This window comes from Rhamphochromis sp. 'chilingali' (assembly GCF_963969265.1).
Source record: "Rhamphochromis sp. 'chilingali' genome assembly, chromosome: 15".
Classification (NCBI taxonomy): Eukaryota; Metazoa; Chordata; class Actinopteri; order Cichliformes; family Cichlidae; genus Rhamphochromis; species Rhamphochromis sp. 'chilingali'.
This window is the reverse complement of record NC_137942.1, coordinates 28,791,790-28,804,619: the sequence shown is the minus strand read 5'-3', so window position 1 is coordinate 28,804,619 and position 12,830 is coordinate 28,791,790.

Here is a 12,830-nt window from a genome sequence, read left to right as displayed (position 1 = left end):
TGCTCCCCAGGGTGGCTGTGGCTACAATGTAGCTTGCCATCACCAGTGTGTGTGAATGTGTGCGTGAATGGGTGGATGACTGGATATGTAAAGCGCTTTGGGGTCCTTAGGGACTAGTAAAGCGCTATATAAATACAGGCCATTTACCATTTACCATTTGCCTCACAGGAAGCACAGTCTCTGGTGTAATGTGGATGGCCTCAGCAAACAACACTGGCCTTGGTGAAATGTCGATGGTATTGGCCAGCACCACAGGCCCTGCTGTAATGTAGATGGCATCAGCCAGTAGCACAGGCCCTTGAGTATTGTGAATGGCATCAGCCAGCAACACAGCCCCTTGGGTAATGTGGAAGGCTAGCAGCACAGGCCCTTGGGTAATGTGGATAGTATCAGCCAGCACCACAGGCCCTGGTGTGGTTATGATGGCCTCACAGGAAGCACTGTCCCTGGTGTAATTTGGATGGCCTCATCCAACAACACTGGCCCTGGTGAAATGTGGATGGTATTGGCTAGCAGCACAGGCCCTGGTGTAACGTGAATGTCCTCAGCCAACACCATTGGCCCTGGTGTAATGTGGATGGTATTGGCTAGCAGCAAAGGCCCTGGTGTAACGTGAATTTCCTCATCCAACAACACTGGCCCTGGTGAAATGTGGATGGTATTTGCCAGCACCACAGGCCCTGGTGTAATGTGAATGTCCTCAGCCATGACCACAGGCCCTGATGAAATGTAGTTGGCCTCAGCCATGACCACAGGCCCTGGTGAAATGTAAATGTCCTCAGCCAGCAGCACAGGCCCTGTTGTAATGTGGATGTCCTCATCTAACAACTCTGTCGCTGGTGAAATATGGATGATATTGGTCAGCACCACACACCCTGGTGAAATGTGCATGATATTGGTCAGCACCACAGGCCCAGGTGTAATGTGGATTGCATCAACGAGCAGCAGAGGCCCTGGTGTGGTGAAGATGGCCTCACAGGAAGCACTGTCCCTTGTGTAATGTGTATGGCCTAAGCCAACAACAGTGGCCCTGGTGAAATGTGGATTATATTGGGCGGCACCACAGGCCCTGGTGTAATGTGAATATCCTCAGCCAGTAGCACAGGCCCTTGTGTTTTGTGGAACGCATCAGCCAGCAACACAATCCCTGGTGAAATGTGGATGGCCTCATCCAGCACCACACACCCTGGTGTGGTGAAGATGGCCACACAGGAAGCACAGGCCATGGTGTAATGTGGACTGCCTCAGACAGCAGCCAGGCCCTGGTGAAATGTAGATGGCCTCAGCCGGCAACATGCGCTCTGGTGACATTTAGTCTGCCTCAGCCAGTAGCACAGTCCCTGTTGTGGTGAAGATGGCCTCACAGGAAGCACTGTCCCTGGTGTAATGTGGATGGCCTAAGCCAGCAATGCGGGCCCTGTTGTGGTGACGATAGCCTCACACGGAGCACATGCCGTGGTATAATATGGATGGCCTCAGCCAGTAGCACAGGCCCTGTTGTAATGGGGATGGTATTGGCCAGCACCACAGGCCCTGGTTTGGTGATGATGGCCAGACAGGAAGCACTGTGCCTGGTGCAATGCGGATGGCCTCATCCAGCAACACTGGCCCTGGTGAAATGTGGATGGTATTGGCCAGCACCACAGGCCGTTGTGTAATTTGGATGGCCTCAGCCAACACCACTGGCCCTGGTATAATGTGTATGGCATCAGCCAGTATCACAGGCCCTTCTGTGTTGTGGATGTCATCAGCCAGCAACACAAGCCCTGGTGAAATGTGGATGGTTTTGGACAGCACCAAAGGGCCTTATGAAATGTGGATGGTATTGGCCAGCACAAAAGCCTCTGGTGTAATGTGGATGGCCTCAGCCAAAAGTACAGGCCCTGGTGTGGTGAAAATGGCCTCACAAGAAGCACTGTCCCTGGTGTAATGCGGATGGCCTCATCCAACAACACTGGCCCTGGTGAAATGTAGATGGTATTGGCCAGCACCACAGGCCGTTGTGTAATGTGGATGGCCTCAGCCAACAACAGTGGCCCTGGTGAAATGTGGATGGTATTGGCTAGCACCACAGGCCGTTGTGTAATGTGGATGGCCTCAGCCAGTAGCACAGGCTTGTGTACGATCCACAGTACACAAGGGTGTACTGTGGATCGCATCAGCCAGCAACACAAGCCCTGATGAAATGTGGATGGTATCAACGAGTAGCACAGGCCCTGGTGTAATGTGGATGGCCTCATCCAGCAACACCACAGGCCCTGGTGAAATGTGGTTGTTTTCGGCCAGTAACACAGGACCTTGGGTAATTCGGATGGCTAGCAGCACAGGCCCTGGTCTAGTGAAGATGGCCTAAGAGAAATCACTGGCCCTGGTGTATTGTGGATGGCATCAGCCATCAACACAGGCCCTCGTGAAATATAGGTGGCCTCAGAGGGCATCACAGGCCCTAATGTGGATGGCATCAACGAGCATCAAAGGCCCTGGTGGGGTAAAGATGGCCTCACAGGAAGCACAGGCCCTGGTGTAATGTGGATGGTAGAAGCCGGCATCACAGTCTCTGGTGTAATGTGGATGGCCTAAGCCAACAACAGTGGCCCTGGTGTCATGGTCCCCGTGCCTGCTCGGCTGGCCCTGTGTGGCTACATGTTATGTTTTGTCTTTTCTCTCTCTCCTCTCTCTCTGCTCGCTGCCTGGGCGGAGCTCATTGTGAGCTCCCGGCCTCCACCACCTGTAGGCAATCACCTGTGGCTCCTCACCTTGTTTGCTCCCGCTACTTAAGGCAGTGACTGATAGCACCTCGCCGCTGGACTATTGAATAACGCTCGTCAGTGCTACTTTAGCCTCAGCCAGTTTTGAGCTCTGTCTGTGAAAGTTCCGTGCTAACTCTTGTTCTCTGTATGCAGATTTCTCGTGCTTGGTTTGGAGACTCTGGACGCTTTTCCCGACCCTGCTCTGCACCCCTGGGAACCCTGGCCCCCTTCTCCTTCACCTGTATATAGTGCACCTGGAGTGTGTAAATAAACCTGTTTTTCTGAGATTTCAGTCTGCGCCGAGTCCTCCCTGCTCCTCTGTGACAGAATAGTCCAGCCAACCATGGACTCAGCAGACTCTGCTTCCTCGGCCCCGGCCCCGATTACCTTGGAGGAGCTACTACAACGGCACGAGCAGATGTTAGTCCGGCTCAGTGGAGAGGTGGCCGCCTTGGCTCTGGCCGTCGCCCAACGAACACCACTAGAGGCGAGCCCCCCCAAGGCGAGCCCCCCGGAGCGCCCAGCCTCTGCCTCATCTCCTCAGGTAACATCAGGCTTTGCTGCAAGCGCTGCTGCACCACCTCTCTCCTCTGTGTCTTTGGATAAGCTGTTGCCCACACCTGAGGCATTCACGGGGGAGCTGGGGAAGTGCGTGGGGTTTTTGATGCAGTGCGCTATGCATTTTCGCCAATTGCCACATGTCTTTTCTAGCGATGAGGTCAAGATCGCCTATTTCGTTCAGCTGTTACGTGACCGTGCTTTGACCTGGGCGCAGGCTCAACTTCAAGCAAACCCTGTAATTACGTATGCTGACTTCCTTTCCAAGTTTAAAGCTGTGTTTGATAAGGGCTCCAGCACAGAAGCCGCCGGTCACCGCTTACTCAACCTTAAACAAGGTAAGTGCAGCATGGCTGATTATTCTGTTGATTTTTGGACCCTGGCAGCGCAAACAAAGTGGGGGCAGGAGGCATTAAGGACCACGTTACTAAATAACATCAACAACGACCTAAAGGACGAATTAATGATGCGTGAGCTCCCTCAATCTCTGGAGGCTGTTATGTCGCTGTGTATTCAGGTGGATGATCGGCTGCGTGCGCGCCGGAGCGTGCGGAGGCACGCACCGCGGGAGCCGCGGGCAACAAGAGACCCTTCCCCCGAGTCACGAGGAGCCCGTGAGTACAGCGGGGGCGAGGAAGGAGAGCAGCCGATGCAGATAGGACGCTCCCGCCTTTCACCCGCGGAACGTCAGCGTCGGTTCTCCGCTGGTGAGTGCCTGTATTGCGGCCGTAAGGGTCACTTTATCTCCACCTGCCCGGCTCTGGCAAAAGAGCGCGCCCACCAGTAATGGAGAGGGTACTGGTGGGCGACCTGTCTGGTAAACACTCCCATCCACGTTTAACATTGCCCGCAAAGCTCACGATACAGACAGCGATTCACCCTCTTTCTGCATTAATAGACTCTGGTGCTGAGCAGAGCTTCATTAATATCTCCCTAGCCACAAAGCTGAACGTTGCTACCACAGCTTTGCCTAATCCGCTCCGTGTGTCTGCCTTATCAGGCCAACGTTTGCCAGACATCACTCATATTACTGAACCCTTGTCTCTCACACTCTCCGGTAACCATACTGAAAGGATTAGCTTCTTCGTGTTCAAGACACCGTTTGCACCACTTGTGTTAGGTTACCCCTGGTTGGTGCAACATAACCCCCAGATAGACTGGAAGAAAGAGCGTGTTACGGGGTGGAGTGTGGAATGCCACATGAACTGTCTTAAAACTGCCACCCCCCCGGTCACTCGGCTAACCACAGTTGAGCCCACAGAGGAGTGCGATTTGTCCGCTGTTCCCTTTGTCTATCACGACCTGGCAGCAGTATTCAGCAAGGACAAAGCAAAAATGCTCCCCCCCCACAGGCCCTATGACTGTGCCATTGACCTCCTCCCGGGGGCGCCGCTTCCCTCTGGCCGCTTGTATAGTCTCACCCAACCTGAGAGAGAGACAATGGAGAAATACATCACCGACTCGCTGGCCGCGGGCATTATGCGGTCCTCTTCTTCTCCTGTGGGTGCGGGGGGTTTTTTCGTCAGCAAGAAAGACAAAACCCTCCGGCCGTGTATAGACTATCGTGGCCTCAACAGAATCACGATCAAAAACAAATACCCGCTGCCCCTTCTCTCCTCTGCCTTTGAACTACTTCAAGGGGCTACAGTGTTCACCAAACTCGATCTGAGAAACGCTTACCACCTAGTGAGGATTCGAAAGGGAGACGAGTGGAAGACGGCATTCAATACACATCTTGGTCATTTTGAGTATTTGGTAATGCCCTTCGGTCTGACGAACGCCCCTGCTGTTTTCCAAGCGCTAGTCAATGATGTCCTCAGGGATTTTATTAACCGCTGTGCTTTTGTCTACCTTGATGACATTCTTGTTTTTTCAAAGACTGTGAAGGAGCACGAAGTCCATGTGAGACAGATTCTCCAGCGCCTGTTGGAGAACAGACTCTTTGTGAAGGCAGAGAAATGTGACTTCCACGTAGACTCAGTGGCGTTCTTGGGGTACATCATCGCTCAAGGTAATCTGAAGCCTGACCCGGCAAAGGTCCAAACAGTCCTAGACTGGCCCAGGCCACAAATCGCCTGCAGCTCCAGCGTTTTTTGGGCTTTGCCAATTTCTACAGGCGCTTCATTAAAGATTATAGTAAGATCGCATTGCCTCTCACAAGACTTACTTCCCCGAAGGTGTCGTTTCAGTGGGACCCGCCAGCCCAGGAGGCGTTCGCCTGCCTAAAGGAAAGGTTTGCCACCGCTCCTATCCTTCAACAGCCTGACCTCAACCAACAGTTCGTGGTGGAGGTGGATGCGTCGGAGACGGGGGTTGGGGCAGTCCTGTCTCAGCGCTTTAAAGGTAAACTCCACCCGTGTGCCTTCTTCTCTCGCCGCCTCACACCAGCGGAGCGGAATTACGACATCGGGGACCGAGAGCTGCTGGCTGTGAAACTCGCACTAGAGGAATGGAGGCACTGGCTAGAGGGCGCTGAGCATCCCTTTATTGTATGGACAGACCACAAAAACCTGGAGTACATCCGGTCAGCAAAGCGTCTCAACTCCCGGCGGGCCAGGTGGGCTCTGTTTTTCTCACGGTTTGACTTTTCTCTCACCTACAGGCCCGGGTCACGAAACGTAAAACCTGACGCCCTTTCCCGGCTGTTCACCATTACGGAGAAAGACCCAGACCCTGAGCCCATCCTCCCCTCCTCCTGCGTGTTCGGAGCAGTCACTTGGGCGATTGAATCCCAAATCCTCGAGGCGCAAGTCACCGAACCCGACCCAGGGACGGGCCCACCAGGGCGGCTTTATGTTCCCACATCCGTCAGGTCACATGTTCTCCAGTGGGGTCACACCGCCCGCTTTTCCTGCCACCCTGGACTTCATCGCACGATCTCCTTCTTGCAACGTTACTTCTGGTGGCCCTCCCTGATAAATGACACTAGAGACTATGTGACCGCCTGTCCCACGTGCACTCAAAACAAGCGTCCCAACCAACCGCCGTCCGGGTTGCTCCAGCCTCTCCCCACTCCTGGCCGGCCCTGGTCCCACATCGCCCTGGACTTCGTCACGGGGCTGCCGTCCTCTTCAGGTAACACAGTAATACTAACCATTGTGGACCGTTTTTCTAAGGCTGCACATTTTGTTGCCCTCACAAAGCTCCCGACCGCACTGGAGACTGCTCAACTGCTCACGGCACATGTGTTTAGGCTGCACGGCATCCCTGACGACATCGTTTCCGACAGAGGCCCTCAGTTCACCTCGCGGGTTTGGATTTCAGTCTGCGCCGAGTCCTCCCTGCTCCTCCGTGACACCTGGTGTAATGGGGATGGCATCAGCCAGTAGCACAGGCCCTTGTGCATTGTGGATCGCATCAGCCAGCAACACAAGCCCTGGTGAAATGTGGATGGTTTCGGACAGCACCAAAGGGCCTTGTGAAATGTGAATGGTTTCGGGAGGCACCACAGGCCCTGGTGTAATGTGAATGTCCTCAGCCATTAGCACAGGCCCTGTTGTAATGTGGATGGCCTCATCTAACAACTCTGTCGCTGGTGAAATATGGATGGTATTGGTCAGCACCAATCACCCTGGTGAAATGTGTATGATATTGTTAAGCACCACAGGCCCAGGTGTAATGTGGATGGCATCAACGAGCATCGGAGGCCCTGGTGTGGTGAAGATTGCCACACAGGAAGAACTGTACCTGGTGTAATGTGGATTGCGTCATCCAACAGTACAGGCCCTGGTGTGGTGAAGATGGCCTCACAGGACGCACAGGCCATGGTGTAATGTGGATGGCCTCAGACAGCAGCCAGGCCCTGGTGAAATGTAGATGGCCTCAGCCGGCAACATGCGCTCTGGTGAAATGTAGTCTGCCTCAGCCTGTCATGATACGGCTGTGTGGCAGGCGGGAGGAGGACCCAATCGCAAGATTCACAAACACGGGGATGAACTCAAAGGCAGCTTTATTGCTGACAGGCAGAACATAGGAAATACAGAACTCAACTAAACTGGGAATCAATAAACTAACACTCGTAGGGAGACACAGGGAATCCACACAGCAATGAGGGAGAACGCGACGCCGAACAGAGGGAGACGCAGACAGAAATACACAGAGGGTTAACGAGGAAAGTGGGAACACACGGGGAACACAGCTGACACAGATAACCATAACGAGACAGGGCGGGGTGAACATAACACTGACGGGAGACGGGCAGAGTCAAACAGGAAGTACAGAGGTTCAGACAGGAGGAGAGAGAGCACAGGGAAAACACAGACATAACGGGCTGGGGAAACATGGAACAACCACAAAGGGAGACGAGGGCTCATAAATACACAGAGGGCACACAGGGGGGGAGAGAGAGCACGGGGAGAACTTAGACATAACGGGCAGGGGAAACATGGAATAAAACATAAGGAGAGACGAGGGCTCACAGATACACAGAGGGGCACACAGGGGGTAAAAGCCACGAAGGGAAAACACTTAGGGAACAACACAACAGGGCAACTCATGAAACATGGCCTAAATAGGGAACAAAATACAAACATACAAGAAAACTAAGAATACTGGGCCAACATGGCCCAGGACCATGACAGTACCCCCCCCCACAAGGGCTGGATCCGACAGCCAAAACCTGAGAACCAAGAGAAAAACAGAAAACAACCCACCCAGGGCGGGAGGCGGGGGACCAGGACGGAGGGACCAGAACAGGAAACAAAAACGAACAACAGAAAACACAGGACCACAAGACCACAGTTCAAATAAAGTTCAGGGGGCCGACCCAGAGCCCACCGGCACAGAAGTTCACGGGTCACACGGTCGGGGGGCCGACCAGGCGGGTGGCACAGGTGACAGAGCTGGTCCGGAGGCCGGCCGTGCGGAAGGCAGCGACGAAGAAGACGACGGAGCAGTTCAGGAGGCCGGCCGCGCGGAAGGCAGCGGCGGCGGCGAAGGAGACGACGGAGCAGTTCAGGGGGCCGGCCGCGTGGAAGGCAGCGGCGGCTCTCCAGTGTTAGGTGTGCTGGCCATGGCCCGGTGGGCGCAGGACCAGACGGTGGCGTGGCAGCCACAGGCGACGGAGCCGGACCAGACGGTGGTGTGGCAGCCACAGGCGACAGAGCCGGACCAGGCGGTGCAGATGCAGAGGCTGGAGCTCGACCAGGCGAAGCACAGGCTGAAGCTGGACCAGACGAGGACGAAGTCCCGGATGAAGCTGGACCAGACGAGGACGAAGACTCGGATGCTGCTGAGGCTGAGGCTGGACCAGGCGGAGCTGCAGAAGTAGATGGAGGCTGAACGGGCCCCTCGGACCCTCCAGCGGAGACGGGAGGCTGAACGGGCCCCTCGGACCCTCCAGCGGAGACGGGTGGCTGAACGGGGCTGGCCGGGCTGAGCAGAGCCGCCAGCGGAAACGAGGAGGTGCTGGCCGGGCTGACCTGAGCCGCCAGTGGAGACGAGGTGGTGCTGGCCAGGCTGACCTGAGCCGCCAGCGGAGACGAGGTGCGGGCGAGGTTCTCTTGAACCCCCAGCGGAGATGAGGAGCGGCTGGAGGGGTCCTCCTGAACCCCCAGCGGAAACAGATGCAGAGCCAGCTGGTGCAGAGACTTCTGGCTGAGGGGACGCCAACTGTGGCTGCACAGGGTGCTCAGTCGGCTTAGAAGGCAACGGCTGGGGCTGTGCAGGGCTAACAGTCTGTCCAAGCTTTGTCAGCACGACGCTGTCCTCAACTGGCTGAGTGAGCTCACAAGAGCTTCTAGCAGAGGATGGCGGTGACTGGACGAGTTGCTGAACTACCGACTGATCAGGAAACAAAGTTACTAACTGAGCTAAGAACTGAACAAGCAATGGAAGAAACTGAGGTGACAACGGAGCGGATGAGTGAGCGGGTAAATGAGCTGCTAACTGTGCTAATGACTGAGCTACAGACTGCGTTGTGGACAGAGATGCCAGGTGTAGTGGTAGGTGCGCTTGTGGTTGAGGTGACGGCTGAATGTCCATCAACCCCACCCGAGGGGTAGGTACGGGTGCCGGGATGAACGGATAGGCAGGGGATAGAAGCAGGGACCAGCTGGACCTCAGCCACCCTCACCCGAGGAGCTGATACGGGTGCAAGGGAAAGCTGGGCCCGCACTGCCCTGGTTATAGGAACTGGAGGTGGAGAGCGACACATAGGAACAGAAACAGTGACTAGGTGAACTAAGTTGTTGGAGTCAAATACAGTGTCAGTAAACAGAGACTTATGGTGGGCTGGATCTAGCATCGCTGCTGTGTTTAAGTTGTCCAGGGCATCATTAGCAGTCTTGGAAAGAGTGGGTCTAGAGGCAGCCACAGGTACAGGAAAACTCATACAAGCAGCGTCCGGATGACCTGGATGTGGAACCACGCTACTCGCAGCCGTACCGGACGTAGCCCGAGACGTAGTGCACACAGAGTCCATGAAACCTGGCTGAAAAGCATGGTGCACAGAGTTAAACCAACTTAACTGGGGAACAGAAAAGTGAACCTGTGCAAACAGCTCGGTAGAGCTCAAACCAAAATCTTTTGCTAGTCTGTCTATAGCAGACGAAACCTTGCGGTTCTTGACCTTAGCAGGCATGGGAAAAGTTGAGGTTGCACAGGTAACGTCCGAGTTAACACTTTTAAGTTGAGGCACAGAGAAAACCACAGCCTGAGAAACTGAAGGAACCACACTAGGAGTCACAGACACAAGAGCTGGTTTAAAGATTAAACTGTTCGTAGCAGAGGAATGGCTAATAGTCTCTGTGTCACCTGGCTCAGGGAGAATGCTAGGCGTAGACGTTAAGATGGCTGGCTCAGCAACACAGGTCTCAGTGTCTCTTTGAGGAGCCAAGAAGGCAATGGCTGGTTGAGGAGTTGGCTGGGAAACATCAGAAATGTCTAAAGACAAAATAGGCTGGAACATGAAACAGTCACTAGGAGGAGCATTAGCTATAGAACACACGGTTTCAGGGGGTATGTGTTTCTCAGCATGCACTGTTACATCTAGAGCTGATGATACTGACTGTGTGTGGCTGAGCTCAGACTGGGAAACCCTAGAGTCCAAGGGCGGAGTAACACAGTTCTGCGGGGCTACAATGCTAGTAGCAGTGTGTAGATGAGTCTGGTGAGAAATAACAGTCTTAGGTTCAGTTACCTCCACGGGTGACACCGTCATATCCGCTAAACCAAAGGAAACACTGCGAGCGTTTCCTGAATCAGAGGGCTCAAAAACACAGGGGTTACCAGCGAGAGCACCCGGTGAATGATCGGGCACGGAGGTGCCTCGCTGTATAGTGTCCCTGGAGTCCAAAAAAAAGGGAACAGAATTATCCAAGTCCGGTGTCAAAAAAACAGCGCCACTCACGATTGTGCATGAGTTATGGAGTCCGGGATCCGAAGGCTCGGGCTGAGAGTGTGACACACGGTCACTCTCTCACAGGGGTGAAAACTGCTCCGCTGCTCGGGAACGGCGACGGCGGGGACGCCGTTTTCTCCGGGAAGGGGGAGGAGACGAGCCGGGCCGCGAATCCGTCAGCAGGCCGGGCTGAACATCCTCCGGCTCTTCGTACAGGAGCGACTGCTCCGGGAGGACGCCTACAGTGGAGACAAGGAAGTCCTGGATGTGGGGGCGGAGAGCGCCGAATAGCCACGGGAGTCCGGACACCATCCGCTGTAGACGGACGGCTACGGTCTCCCGGTACTCACCCTCGGGCAGCGCCACCCACTCCTGACAGTGATACTCCACTGTATAAATCAGATCCTCCCGGAGGTCAGTGGAGGGGTTGTGAATCGCTGGGTCCATGTCGTGGTCGCGTTCTTCTGTCATGATACGGCTGTGTGGCAGGCGGGAGGAGGACCCAATCGCAAGATTCACAAACACGGGGATGAACTCAAAAGCAGCTTTATTGCTGACAGGCAGAACATAGGAAATACAGAACTCAACTAAACTGGGAATAAATAAACTAACACTCGTAGGGAGACACAGGGAATCCACACAGCAATGAGGGAGAACGCGACGCCGAACAGAGGGAGACGCAGACAGAAATACACAGAGGGTTAACGAGGAAAGTGGGAACACACGGGGAACACAGCTGACACAGATAACCATAACGAGACAGGGCGGGGTGAACATAACACTGACGGGAGACGGGCAGAGTCAAACAGGAAGTACAGAGGTTCAGACAGGAGGAGAGAGAGCACAGGGAAAACACAGACATAACGGGCTGGGGAAACATGGAACAACCACAAAGGGAGACGAGGGCTCATAAATACACAGAGGGCACACAGGGGGGGAGAGAGAGCACGGGGAGAACTTAGACATAACGGGCAGGGGAAACATGGAATAAAACATAAGGAGAGACGAGGGCTCACAGATACACAGAGGGGCACACAGGGGGTAAAAGCCACGAAGGGAAAACACTTAGGGAACAACACAACAGGGCAACTCAGGAAACATGGCCTAAATAGGGAACAAAATACAAACATACAAGAAAACTAAGAATACTGGGCCAACATGGCCCAGGACCATGACACAGCCAGTAGCACAGGCCCTGTTGTGGTGAAGATGGCCTCACAGGAAGCACTGTCCCTGGTTTAATGTGTATTTCCTCAGCCAACACCACTGGCCCTGGTGCAATGTGGATGGCCTCAGCCAGTAGCACAGGCCCTGTTGTAATGTGGATGGCCTAATCTACCAACACTGGCCCAGGTGTAATGTGGATGGTAATGGCCAGCACCACAGACCTTGGTGTAATGTGGATGGCCTTAGCCAACACCACTGGCCCTGGTGAAATGTGGATGACATCGGCAAGGACCAATGGCCCTGATGTAATGTGGATGGTTTCAGCCAACAGCACAGTCCCGGGTGTGGTGAAGATGGCCTCACAGGAAGCACTGTCCCTTGGTGTAATGTGGATGGCCTCAGCAAACAACAATGGCCCTGGTGAAATGTTGTTGGTATTGGCCAGCACCACAGGACCTGGTGTAATGTAGATGGCATCAGCTAGTAGCACAGGCCCTTGAGTATTGTGAATGGCATCAGCCAGCAAAACCACTGGCCCTTGTGAAATGTGGATGGTTTCAGCCAGCAACACAGGCCGTTGGGTTATGTGGAAGGCTAGCAGCACTGGCCCTTGTGTAATGTGGATGGTATCGGCCAGCACCACAGGCCCTGGTGTGGTGATGATGGCCTCACAGGAAGCACTGTCCTTGGTGTAATTTTGATGGCCTCATCCAACAACACAGGCCCTGGTGTAATGTGGATGGCCTGAGCCAACAACACTGGCCCTGGTGTAATGTGGATGGTTTCAGCCAGCAGCACTGGCCCTTGTGTAATGTGGATGGTATTGGCCAGCACCACAGGCCCTGGTGTAATGTGAATGGCCTCAGCCAGTAGCACAGGCCCTGTTTTAATGTGGATGGCCTGATCTAACAACTCTGTCGCTGGTGAAATATGGATGGTATTGGTCAGCACCACACACCCTGGTGAAATGTGTATGATATCGGCAAGCACCACAGGCCCAGGTGTAATGTGGATGG